The following is a 10,680-nucleotide window of genomic DNA, read 5'->3' on the forward strand; positions in this document are numbered from 1 at the left end:
TCCATGTCGACTTGTGTGATCTCTGTGTTGTGTGTGTGATCTCCATGTTGATGTGTGTGTGTGATCTCCATGTTGATGTGTGTGTGTGATCTCCATGTTGAGATGTGTGAATGTGATCTCCATGTTGATGTGTGTGTAATCTCCATGTTGATGTGTGTGTGTGATCTCCATGTTGATGTGTGTGGATGTGATCTCCATGTTGCTGTGTGTGAATGTGATCTCCACGTTGATGTGTGTGTGTGATCTCCATGTTGATGTGTGTGTGTGTGATCTCCATGTTGATGTGTGTGTGTGTGATCTCCATGTTGATGTGTATGTGTGATTTCCATGTTGATGTGTGTGTGATCTCCATGTTGTGTGTGTGTGATTTCCATGTTGATGTGTGTGTATGATCTCCATGTTGATGTGTGTGAGTGTAATCTCCATGTTGCTGTGTGAATGTGATCTCCATGTTGATGTGTGTGTGTGATCTCCATGTTGATGTGTGTGTGTGATCTCCATGTTGACTTGTGTGATCTCTGTGTTGTGTGTGTGATCTCCATATTGGGGTGTATGTATGAGCTCCATGTTGATGTGTGTGTAATCCCCATTTGATATGTGTGTGTGTGATTTCCATGTTGATGTGTGTGATCTCTGTGTTGAGGTGTGTGATCTCCATGTTGATGTGTGGGTATGTATGTGAGCTCCATGTCCCCATTGCTCTTGGAGGGTCTGGAATCAACCCCCTTGAAGAAGAGGCAGGGTCTCTGCAAAGAAGATGGGGAAGCCTGGGGCAGGGGAAAGGCCCTGTGTTTCCTTGGGCTGGGCTGGGTTCTGTTTTTTCCTCACATCCTTTGTGCTCCCAGATGAGAAAGCTCCTGGCTCCTGGGGCTTCCTGTACTCTGGGCCACCCCAGGCAGTTAGGAAGCAGTTCAAGGACGTGATCACTGGTCCAGGTCCACCAGGGCCTGGGGCCTCCCCTCCCTGGGCTGGAGAGGCTGGCTCAGTGATTCACTTAGATTCCACTTAGACCTGTAGCAGGACAAGCCACAGACAAAACCGCTCAGACACCGAGTTAAAGAAGGAAGGGGTTTATTCAGCCAGGAGCATCAGCAAGACTCCTGTCTCAAGAGCCAAGCTCCCTGAGTGAGCAATTCCTGTCCCTTTTAAGGGCTCACAACTCTAAGGGGGTCCGCTTGAGAGGGTTGTGATCGATTGAGCAAGCAGGGGGTACATGACTGGGGGCTGCATGCACTGATAATTAGAACGGAACAGAATAGGACAGAGATTTTTACAGTGCTTTTCTATAAAATGTCCGTAATCTATAGATGACATAACAGATGATGTCAGGGGTTGATCTTTAACTACCAGGCCCAGGTGTGGCGCCGGGCTGTCTGCTTGTGGATTTCATTTCTGCCTTTTAGTTTTTACTTCTTCTTTCTTTGGAGGCAGAAATTGGGCATGAGACAGTGTGAGGGGTTGTCTCCTCCATTATTCCCCCCCTTTGAAAATCTCACTCAATAGTGGGAGTTCTCACTTTCATTTTCACTACCCATGTCTTCTTGCAAGACGGATCAATAGTGATTCACATAGTACACTTGTGCTGAAGCATTTTGGTGAACTAAGGTAGCGATGAAGCTTTTTATCATTTGAAGAAGTACAGGTAGCAAACAAGAGAGCAGTAAGTAGGTTCCTATTACTATTAAAGCTCCTATTATAAGAGTTTTAAATCCTCCTAGTGCTGGGAACCATTTTCCAAACATGGCCCCAGGATCAAATTCATGCCACACTTGCACGGGCACGTGTGCCAGTTTTGTCCTATCTCTAACTGTGTCTTCAACTACTTGTCCTTGATCATCTATGTGTAGACAGCAATTAGTAAGGTTAAATTTGCTATAGACCACTCCTTCAGCTGCTAGCAAGTAGTTGAGAGCCAATCTATTTTGAGAGATAGCATTTCTCATCTGAGTTTCTTGCCAGGCCAGAATAGTCAAGGCTCTGCTGATTTTATTAGTGATTATTTCTAAGACAGCTTGTAACCGTATGATTTGGTTGAGCATATAAATGGGGATCTGGTATCCCCACAGGCCATCCTGTGCCCAAGTAACAGGCCCATAATATTGTATGATTCTCTCAGGGGGCGACCGTTCATCATCTTCCCAATTTTCTATAGCTATGCTTCTCTTTTTGCAGGAAGCATAGACAGGGAAGCCCAGGAGTTCACCTGTCTTTATGGGCAGTTGAAAGAAAGATGGTTTAATAGTGCCAATAACACAACTACCTGCCCAGTGGTCAGGTAATTTGGTGTAAGCTCTATGCCCACATATCCAGTATAATCCAGTGTGGGCTGTCCAGTCCTGGTGGGACTCCGGGTGGGTCCACACGGTTTGCTACTTTGGGAATTTACTAAATGGATTCCTCTCTATGTGATTTGAACTCCACCAAGTGACTGTTTCTGTGGTACCATTATACAGTTTCTGTCCCAGACAACTAAGTTGTCCTGCAGGGTGAGTGAATTCTTTTCCTTCTCTAGCTATGCAATATTGTCCAATAATTGAGGGTTTTAGGACCCAGAAATTATCAGGGTGATTCTTTTGAGCCGAGAATTCATCAGGAACTGGGTCTGTAGGTAGTAATTCTCGGGCTTCCCATGGCCATTGATCTCCCATTACAGTTCCTCCACATACACAACATGAAGTGACGTTGAGAGACTGGGCTACATGCTCGGCTAATTGCAAAAACAAATTTCTTCTTTTTCCTGGAATTTCTGGTACTGGCACATTTAGTTCATCTTAGGAAGTTTGAAACACTGGCTCAGGAGAGCGTTTGTAAACTTCTCCTTGGACCAAGTCCTGTACTGGCCAGTAGTCCTTGGTCCCTGGTTTAGGGACAGGCAGGAGGGGTGTGTTCCACGGAGACTGGCAAGGAACTATAATTCCATAGGCTTTCAAGCACCTGAGATGAACCTGGATTTCTTCGAGAGCTTCTCTGGGAACCGGATACTGCTTTTGTCTAATTGGTTGGGCCCCAGGCTTAACTTCTATGAGTGTGGGGGTTTGGTTGACTGCCAGTCCTGGAGGATTATCCTCTGTCCATACTCGGGGCCGTCGCTTAGCTAGAGCTGGTTTTATCTCTTGGCCTGGCTCGGTTAGAAAAAGTCTCCATTCTTCTTCCCGGGGGACCGTAAGGGCCATGATAACTCGTGTTCCCAGTAACTTTAGCTGTAAAGAGCCCTGCTTTGTAAAGGAGATGGTGGCTCTCAGCTTGCTAAGCAAGTCTCTTCCCAGCAAGGGCAAGGGACAGTCAGGCATGTACAAGAACTGGTGAACTATCTCATGTCCGCCCACTGAGCAGGTCCGTGGTAGACAGAAAGCCTGCTTAGTGGAAACTCCTGTTGCTCTGATTATATCAATGGTTTTCTTGGATGAGGGGGCGACTGGGGTGGTCACTACTGAAGGTTCAGCACCACTATCAACCAAAAACTTCATGTCCTTGCCCCCAGTTGTAATCCTGACCTTGGGCTCCTTGGGGGCGCTTGAGCCCGGTCCCCTTCAGTCCAATAGCCCTTCAGCCAGATTGAACAAAGCTCCCTCATCTTTATCTGAGGTCTTTTGTTCCAAATCACCTTGCTTTTCCTTCAGCTGGGGACACTTATCTTTCCAATGTCCTACTTTTTTACAATAGGCGCATTGGTTACATTGCAAGTGTGGGCGATTAGACTGGGTATTCTTCCTGGAACCCCCCTTTCCCTCTCCTTTCGGTGGAATTCCCATAATAGCCGTGGCCAGTAAGTCGGCGTTTCGCCTAGCCTGGCGTTCACCTTCCTTACGGCTTTCTCTGTGGCTTGTTGTACTCACAAACACTTGATTGGCTATTTCCAGTAACTGTGAGGTATTCATACCCACAAACCCAGCCTGTTTCTGCAATTTTCTCCTGATATATTCCGTGCTTTGACTAACTAAGGCCATGTTAATCATGGGCTGATTCTCAGGGCTATCTGGATCAAAAGGAGTGTTCATATGGTAAGCCTCACACAGTCTTTCATAGAATTGTGCTGGACTCTCCTCTTTTCCTTGGATGACCTCAGAGACCTTATCTACATTTGTAGCCTTTTGAGCCCCTTTCCTTAGACCTTCTATTAATGCCTCATGGTACCGTCTTAGTCTCTCCATGTCTGGTCCCTCGTTCAGGTCCCATTGGGGGTCTGTTCCTGGCAGCTGAATTCTTATGTATTCTTGGGGGTTTTGGTAATCGGCTGGGACGTGCTTCTCTAGCCACTTAGTTGCCGCCTGGAGCACCCTTCACCTTTCACCTGTATTAAAGAGGTACATGAGCAGCTGGTGGCAATCAGCCCAAGTAGGATTATGAGTCTGTATAATAGTTTGGAGCAAGTCAATTAAAGCTTGAGGCTTTTCAGTGTAAGAGGGAGTATTATTTTTCCAATTGAGGAGGTCAGCAGAGGTAAAAGGTTGATACACAAAGGCACGCCTTTCCACCATGTGTCCATCCTCATCTACCCTAGTATATCACTGCTCTCTCAGGGGCATTTGGATTCCAGTCTTGGGCTGTAAGCGAGCTTTCAAAGGAGGAGTTTCTCCCGTGGTTTCACTTCCTCTTTTGTCTACTCTGGGTGGTCTAGGGGTGTGGTTATCTGGTGGAGTTGTAGGTGTTGTGGGCTCAGGAGTGGGGAGCCCTTCCTCTTGATAAGGAGGGGGTACTGCTGGTACCAATTCCTGCCATGATTCTTCTGGTGTTGGGTCGGACTTTTGGTGCTGACTTCCCTCGGTGGGTGGGAGCGAGAACCTTCCTTAACTAACTGTCCCTTTGCTACTAGTATTGCTGCTGCCTGTCCTCTTAACCACTGTGGGGGGTCCAAAACTAGCTGTAAACAAGAATCTATATATGAGAACTGATCTGGGTGCCCTGGCTTACAGGTTACCCTGTGCCATACCTTTGAGACAAGGGACCTGTCCAGGCTTCCTTCTGATGGCCAACCCACCTCTAATGCTGGCCAGTCTATCTCACACAAAGCTCTAAGTTTTCCTGGTGTCACAGTGACTCCAGAGTCTCCCTTAAATCCCTTTTTGAAATTTTTCAACATAGTTCCTAGTAGGGTAGGCTTACTTTGTGCCTGACCCATGTTTCCTCAAGACAAAACACCATGCTCACACCACAAAACAAAGAACGGGTAAAAAGGGCACACACACACTTTTACAGTTTACACCAAACCAGAATCAAAACCAAAATCAGAGTATCAAGAAATCCAAGCCAGGTCAAAACCAAAGCCAAAGTATCAAGCAATCCAAGTCAAGTCAAAAACAAAAACCAAAGTGCCGGTACAGGCACACTGTGGGTGATCAGGACATACTTCTACTCAAATGGAGTAGGCAAGTTCCCAAGACCAGTCCTGTCAAGCGATTCAAACCAAGTCAAAACCAAAACCAAAACCAAAGTGCCGATAAAGGCATGCCATGGGTGATCGGGCCACGCTTCCACTCAAATGGAGTGGGCAAGTTCCAAGGACTAGTCTTACCAAGTTTCAGTTGTCCGGACTCCAAGTGCCAGTTCCTTCCTGGTGTTCAGCCACTGCGTTGATCCTCCACAGGGGCCTGCTGTGCACTGCTGTGACGAGGCATTCCACTGGGGCAATTGCCTACCTGGGAGCACTCTCAGGATCCACGTCACTCAAGCTGGCCAGAGTCCCCCGCAGGGATGCTCCACAGGGCAGGCCTAAGCTGCCTAAGGGGCTGCCTCGACCGTCCGTTAATCACCTTGCTTCCTGGTCAGGGAACCAAGAACTGTAGCAGGACAAGCCACAGACAAAACCCCTCAGATACCGAGTTAAAGAAGGAAGGGGTTTATTCAGCCGGGAGCATCAGCAAGACTCCTGTCTCAAGAGCCGAGCTCCCTGAGTGAGCAATTCCTGTCCCTTTTAAGGGCTCACAACTCTAAGGGGGTCCACTTGAGAGGGTCATGATCTATTGAGCAAGCAGGGGGTACGTGACTGGGGGCTGCATGCACCAGTAATTAGAACAGAACAGAACAGGACAGGGATTTTCACAGTGCTTTTCTATACAATGTCTGTAATCTATAGATAACATAACCAATTAGGTCAGGGGTCGATCTTTAACTACCAGGCCCAGGGTGCGGCGCTGGGCTATCTGCTTGTGGATTTCATTTCTGCCTTTTAGTTTTTACTTCTTCTTTCTTTGGAGGCAGAAATTGGGCATAAGACAATATGAGGGGTGGTATCCTCCCTTAGACACACTTAGACACTCCCCGGTTTCTGCTCACTCAGGGCTGGAGGGTGCTGCGTGCTTGAACCTCCTTAGCAGAGGGAAGCTTTGACCCCCACCCCAGGATCAAGGAAAGAGGACTCCTAAGGTAGCCCTCATCCAGCCTTCAGAGGTGCCTCTTCCTCCCGCCAGAGGTGCCCTCAGGCTGGGATGGGGAAACCTCACCCGGCCCCTCCTGGCCAGGCCTGGCCCAGTTCCCTGCCCCCTGCCCTCACATCCATCCTTCCTGGTCCCTTGACTCTGGAAATCCCAGCCTCTTTCATTCATTCATTCATTCATTCATTCACTCATTCATTCATCAATATTTGCCCCACATCAATAAGCCCAGGGATGTGAAGATGAAAGAGACAGACATGGCTCCACCTTTCTTAGCACCAAAGACTCTGCTGGGATGTTTTTTCTTGATGAGTTCTGTTCGTGGGTCACACAGCTGTGTGCAGTAAGCAGCCCTTCACAGCCCCTGTTCCCACACTCAGTGTACATAATTGCAGCCCAAAAGAGCGAGGAAAGTTTTACTAAGCACCTTCCTCTAGCCAGGGGCGTCAGCTCCTTCAGTCTTCCCAATTATCATGGGAGTGGGCACAGCTTTCCATTTCACAGAAGAGGAAACTGAGGCTCAGAAGGTAAAGTATTCAGCCCCAGGAGGTCAACGCTGAAGTATGATCCCACATTTTCCTCACTCTGCCACCCTTGCCACCACTCCCCACCTCCTTACCCAAAGAAAAGAAAACAAACCAAACATTTGAGCTTTGCTTTGATCTCAGAGTCTTCATCTCGGTACAATTTCTACTCTTTTTGTGTGTTAGTTTGGTTTTCGAAAACTGAAAGTAGCTCAGGGCCTCGGGTTGCTGTCTTCCAGGCACCCAGGGCTTGGCACTGCCTTGACCCTAGTGGAGGGGGTCGCTGCCCTCTAAGAACACTGCCCTATAGGCTCCCTCCCTGCTGCCCACCCCCATAAGTTACCCCTGCCCCTTTCACCCCTCCGGGCCTCTAGGTCCAGAAACCTCTGGGCCCCTGTCCCCGCTCAGACCCCAGATCCCTGGTGGGAGTTTCCTGTCCCTATCACTGCACTTTCCATGACACAAGAGGAAGTCAGCTGAGCCCAGGCTGGGTTTTCCAGGCAGCGCGGCCCAGTAGAGGCTGAAGGTGGCGGAAGGGGTTGCTGAGCCCCCAGGGCCGGGTGTCAGAACCTCCTCAGCCTCTACCGGAGAGGTGCCTGCCGGTGCTGCCCTGGGCCACACCAGGTAACCTGGGGTGGGGTGTGCCTGTGTCTGTCACCCCTCTGGACTCGGTGACTCCTCAGTGCCCCCAGGTGTGCCCTCTTCACCGGGGCAAAGGGGCACTAAGATGTGGGGAAAGGGGAGGAGCTGAGGGTGGGAGGGAGGAGGGGAAGGAGGCTGAGGAATGTGACCGGTGCATAGTAGGACCTCAGGGTTTGTTGAATGAACGAAGGAAGAAATCTATGGAATGATTCCCAAAGATAATGGATGGCCTGGTGGCCAGATGAGAAGGGCGGAAGAGGCCTGCAAGTGTGTGTGGATGACTCGGTGACCTGGATCCTTGGAAACCTCTGTTTTGCTGTGGGGGTGGGGGCACCCAGGGAGCTGACTTCGCAACACTCCCCTCCCCGCCAGCTCAGGAAGTGGCTCTCCTCCCCCAGCTTCGTTCCTACCCAGTTTGGCTGTTGGTGGGGGGTGGGGAGGGGGAGAAGGAGGATCTAGGATCCAGGTCTGGACACGCATGTGGCGTGCAGTGTGGTGGAGACACGCTGGCCTGGTGGCACCTGCATTTGATTCCCACCTTTGTCACCTTTCCAGTCAAGTCCCTGTCATGCTCTGAGCCGAGGTTGGCTCATCTGTAAAATGCGGAGATTGGATGGTCCCTAGGCCCAGCTCTCTTGTCCTAGGAACCCAGCATGAAAGTGTTCGACTGGCGTGCCGAGTCCAGTCGGAGGTGGGGGATTTCTCTGTGTGGGGCCTGGAGGTTTACCTCTTTCGCTAGTGTGAGAGGGCGCTGAGTGTTGAGTGAGTGTCAGGGCTTTGGGGAGGGGCAGAAGACTGAGGATTCCAAGTGGCCTGAACAGGGTCCCGCTGGCTTGGGAAGGTGTCTCAGTGTGTGTACTTTCCCCAAGTCCAGGTGCGAGTCGAGTAGCTGGGGAGGAGGCCGTCTTGCCTGGAGGGACAGATAAGGCTCCCCCACTGACCCCCTACTTTCCTAGCCCCTCACGGACAACACTAGACAGCCACCTGTGGCTTCTGGAAGGTCTGTGATCAGTGATACCCTGGAGTGGGCGGGCTGGTTGGCTCAGGGTGCATTCGCCCCCGCCTCTGCTGGGCCCTCCTCAAGTTCCCCTCACTGGGGCTGTGTTCCTGGAGCCCCTTTCCATTGCTACCTGCCCCCCGACCCAGGCCTGCTATAGGCCTGCGCACAGCCTGGGGTGCCAGTCACACATCCCACAGCCTGAGGCCCTGAGGACTCAGCATTCATGTTCACTCTTCTGCTGCTACTGTGAGATTAGACTTGTTCGACCATAAGCCATAGGCTTTGGTTGAGAAAATAAGGCCTCCTAGTAGTGTACGACAGGTGTTAATGAAGGCTGTTGTTCACGTGAAATAATTGAGGATCAGAGGGGTTATGCGAATTCTCCAAGGTGCACAGATAACCAACAGTGAGCTTTGGACTGGACTGCCAGGCCTCCTCTTCCACAGGCACCCCTTTCCCTGGCGCAGCCTCTCTCTCATCTCAGGCTGGTGCTTCCCCTGGCCATTTAGGGGTTTCGCTGTATCACAGTAGAGATCTTGGGGGCCTAGGAGGCTGGCTGACCCAACTGTGTGTCCTCGGTGTGGCAGCCTTGGCTCTTGGAGCCTCAGATCCCATCTGTAAAACGGGTGGAACACAGCCTGCCTTGAAGGGATGTTGGGAGGCTGGCCGGGCGCACCTGTGGAAAAGGCTCACGTGGCGGTCACCATGCAGAGCTTCAGCATGGCTCTCAGCTTCTTAGAGCAGTGCTTAGCGTTCCTGAAGGCCCGACACTGGTCAGGAGCGCTCCTGCCTTCTCTCCCCCGCACCTAGCACCCGGCACAAAGCTATTTCTTGAACAAATGAATGATTGACAGAGAAGCTTTCAGCAGGCACACATGAAACAGACTGACAAGCACACTCTGCTCCCCGCACCCCCCACCACCGCTCTGAGCTTCCAGCCCAGTGGGGAGGCTACCTGACAGGCAACTGGGATACAGCATGGAAAGGCCAGGCCTGAGGGAGCACAGATGGGGACGCGTGTCCAATCCAGCCTCTGGGAAAATCAGGGAAGGCTTCCTGGAGGGGGTGACGTCTAGATGAAGACCCAAAGGATGAGTGATTTTCCAGCTTGGTGGTGGATCAATTTTCCAGGCTGAGGGAACCATGAGGACAATGACTTCTGAGTCCTGCTAGAGTAGTGGCTTCTAGATGGGTCCAGAAGTGGGACGCTGTGGGCAGCATCCTGGCTCAGCCCCTCACTGGCTCCGTGCCTAGGGTGGAGTCTCTCCCCCGGGTCTCAGTTTATCTGTGAAATAAAGGCGCTGCGCCAGATGGTCTGCCAGATTCCTCAATCTGTGAGTTGAAGCTTGGAATCTCATTTGAAGAATATCAGTTACCAGAAGCTGGAAAATCGATACAGCCATTTTTAAGGGACAAAATGTCAAAAGCCACATTTAAAATAAAAATCTCATATACACTATTACCTTTAGAGAAGCCGCCTATATTCACCAGGGTGCAAGGCAGTACGAACAGGGGTGCTGAAGCCACCAATGGATAATAAAACACGGAAAGATAGGGCAAAGGGCAAATAAGTTCCAAACCAGCTACACTCTGGAATAGTCGAGAATACAGCCATCAAGAAAGGGCTCATAGATCCCCGTATCCTGACACAGAGAAATGTCCACGATATTTTTGCTCAGTGAAAACATTAAATTTCAGAACAATTTATATATTGCAATCTTATTTTCATAAAATAAAAATATGAATGAGTTGAATAGTTTCTACATTTACAGAAATTAATTGTGGGGGTGAGATTCGATCAAGATGGTAGCGTGAGGTTGGGTAGGGATTTTATTGTATGCACATAAAAGGGGTCTGCAGAAAATCTTTTAAAGAAAAAAGTCCTGGTATTTGTTTGTATAATTATATATAACATATAACATTTTTATAACATGATTTTTAATAATAAAAATAATGCATGTTTTTGTGAAAAATTAGCAAAACTATAGAATATAAAGAAAAATAAAACCACTCACAATCCTACAATTCATTATGACCACTGTTAATGTTATATATTTTATTCTTTTCAATTTATAATTATGATAATCTACTGTTTCAAAATTAGTATCATGTATTTGTGATATACATGTTTATATGTATGAGG

This window comes from Pongo abelii, chromosome 9, assembly GCF_028885655.2.
Source record: "Pongo abelii isolate AG06213 chromosome 9, NHGRI_mPonAbe1-v2.0_pri, whole genome shotgun sequence".
Lineage (NCBI taxonomy): Eukaryota > Metazoa > Chordata > Mammalia > Primates > Hominidae > Pongo > Pongo abelii.